Source organism: Aptenodytes patagonicus, chromosome 21 (genome assembly GCF_965638725.1).
Source record: "Aptenodytes patagonicus chromosome 21, bAptPat1.pri.cur, whole genome shotgun sequence".
NCBI classification, from domain to species: domain Eukaryota; kingdom Metazoa; phylum Chordata; class Aves; order Sphenisciformes; family Spheniscidae; genus Aptenodytes; species Aptenodytes patagonicus.
In genome coordinates, this window is record NC_134969.1 from 892,182 (window position 1) to 895,467 (window position 3,286).

Consider the following 3,286-nt stretch of genomic DNA (forward strand, 5'->3'; position numbering starts at 1 on the left):
AGAAACGACTTTCTGGAAAGCAGAGGCAGATCTGACGGTCAGACCTGGCTTTGCAGAGGCATTTATCCACAGGAGAGGCTCGTGCTGGTGTGAGATGCAGCAGCTTTAAAAACCTAAGTGACATATTAAATAATTCACCGAGCGCCTGACAGTGCAGTGGGACCCCTCGAAAGGACGTTGGGAAAAGCGGCAGTTCATAAAAGCATTTACAGCCCTTCGCCAGCCAGGCAGGGATCAACACAGCAGCTACAGCCAGGAAAGGAATACAGGGAGACGTGTCCCCGCATCGCTTGGGGCTGGACATAGCACTGAACCTGCCAAAGGTCTGCCCTGCCCGGGGCCAGCGGCACGAGGCAGACACCACCCTGCCACCCCTTGCCACCGCTGGGACCACGTCAGGCGGGGAGGCTGCCTTTGATGCCTTTTGTACTGCCTCCTATCTAATAGACCTTGGCTTACAGACCCTTGTTCTCTTCTTAATTGGCTTTTGGGGCTTATTCCTGATTATGTTAATCTCTTCAGGAAAAGCTGTTTTCTAGCCCATTTGTACGTTTACACCCAAGCAGCGTTTGGCAAAACAAGACCTGTTAAGAGCGTCACAGCAGCTGGGGGAAAACGTGGTGTGTCCTTGCGTACGGCTCACAAGGAGTTTTCTGGCTGAGAAAGGGGAGAGAGAAACCGTCACAGCCGGGCCCTGCCACGGGGAGAGCTGCCGGAGCCCTCCGCTGCCACAGCCCGAGAGCCAGGGGCTTCAGCTTGTGAAAGGAGATCGTTGTTTCCAGGAGGCTAGAAGAGATGTGAGCAGTCTCAGTCCTTGCAACAAAGCAGGTGGATCTGAGAGGTAGCCATGACCCTGCTCAGTGCTGCAGCTCCTGCAGGTGCAGAGGAGTGCGATGGCCGGGACCAGGAGTCCCATGGGTGATGGGGCAGGGGTGCAGCCCGTGAGGTACAAGATGTCCAGGGATCTCCCCTGCCTGACCAGGGGCAGAGGGATGAAACCTGCTGCAAGCCGGTCGGAGTGGGAGCGAAGTCCTTGTGGCGCCAGGACAGGGGACGAGCCGGGGGTGAGCATCGCAGGGATGCAGGTCACCATTGGCACAAGACAAGGTGGCACAGCCCCGGTGAGCCTGGGTCTCAAAACGCGACGGCAACATTCACCGTGCCGGGACAGAGCTCAGACCTGTGCTCCCCCTCCCTCTCCTCCCTCCTTCCCTCCTGCCACCTTCCCCTGCACCAACTCCTCTCCCTCTGCCTCCAGCTTCAGTTCTGCAATGGTTAAAACACAGATACTGCCTTTCTGCTCAGTGAACCAAGTGATAGGATTGCAGTTAATGGTAATTTGAGCATGTTTGGTCAACTAGAAATACATAACTAGATTGAAACATGAAAATGCCCTATGAATTTATACAACTGATGCATTTGAATGCAGTCAGCTGTTAACTTCATTGCAAGAAGGGTGGTAGGAATAATTTGCAACAACCCACACATTTTTTATTGAACCTTTGCAAATAGGAATAACGTATCAAATGTACCTATATGTCTGCCTCACACCTACATATAGCATTACTGCTCAGATATTAGTAAGCTGCAGCGTTCAGGACCAGATATAAGAGGTTTTCAGCTACAAAAGATCTCTCTCATCTGACCTTGCTGCTTTGATTGCCAGAGCTCTCCTGGCGGCTGCGGGCACACAGTCATGGTCTGCTTCTCCTCCCTCCTGCCTAAGTTGGGGACCTCACTCTTAAGTTTAACTTTGAGTTGCACAATGACCATCAGGCCATCCTGCTCATCCATTCTGCCATTTAAAGAAGACTCTGCTGGTGCCATGACCACACGCAGAACAAAGTATCCCAAAACTCCTCCCCACTTGGAGCTGTCAACGAATCTGGCTAGGATACTATTGGTTTTTCTAAGAAGTGTGTGAGAGAACTATAAGCCATGACTGCCTATTCCCCAGCATGCATGAAAGCAGGTGGGAGCAGATCTAGCTGGGATCTCCCCATGGAAGTTGATTCCTGTGCAGAGCTTGAGGTATTTCATGCTAGAGGCGCAGACCTGCATGTTTCTGCCAGGATCTGTTCATGGTACAGTTATCCAAACCTCCCATCCCATGCCAGTGGGTCTCTCTTGTTCCCCTGCTGGGTCTTTTCCCTACCACTTGTCTCATTCCCTGAGAGGGAGATGAAGCTCTTGGATGGTCCGTCTGTACAGCCCTCACTGGTGGGTCCAAGGCGGAAAGAGAGAGGATGGAGTTGGGGCAATGCTCGTGCCGAGTCAAGCGATGAGGCTGGGGCTCTGCATCCTTCGCTCACGAGCTTGAGAGGCTGGAGCCCCATGAGTTGCCAATAAATGCTCCAGCTTTCCTTATTTAGACTTCACCATTTTCTCATCTCGTTAAAGAATGTAATTTATGTTGTGTGTGTCCATTTACAAGCCATTATATCCTAAATGAAAGAAGAGACAAAACATATTCTCTATTTAAAGCTTCCGAAATAGGCCTGATTAATATGTCCAATTGATTGTTCAGCTGTTCTACTTGCTAATCTGCAAAAACTAATTAGGCAAGTGGGAAACCAAAATACTGGGTCATTTCCATCGCATGCTAATGAATGTTCTTCAGTTTAGCAAATGTTTTGTTTCTACCATGGAAAAAGAATAACGTTAGAGATAGATGTCTGCCATATAGAAAGAGCTGTGCTACCAGTTAGATCCATAATTGATAAGTCTGAGTAGACTGGCCTGCAAAAAAATACGTATTGATTTGCTAGAAAGCCTGTGTTTTGGGCCAGACTGCAAACTAGCTTTCTGGGTTGAATCCATTCAAGAAAGGTGGTACTTTTATCAGATTCCCAAGCTAATGGCCCTTCTTTCCCTCTCACATCACCACCCCAGCTAATAAAGTCTTTTTGCCCAAAGGATGCCTTTCTGAAAGTGTCCTAGAGGGACTTCAGATATTCTAGAAAGATCCTCTTCTTCCCTATCAGAATTATTTCAGAGATTGTTTCCTTCAACTTTCCATTCGCAATTTGCTGCTGAATAAGTGGATTTGCTCTTGGTGCTTCAATTTTGGAGCATCTGCACATCACATCCTTAATTGTCCCAATTGCTAATGAGGCTGGTGGGAGCTGCGTGATCTCAGGCCTTTGCTACCTTAAAATGGGCACCTAAAAATGCGGACACTAAAAATGGATGACTCTGAGTCAGAACAAGAAGGCAGAGAAAGAGAAAGCTGTGCAGGATCCGGGGAGGAATTTGTCTGCAACCCAGCAGCAATGAGAAGCCAAGC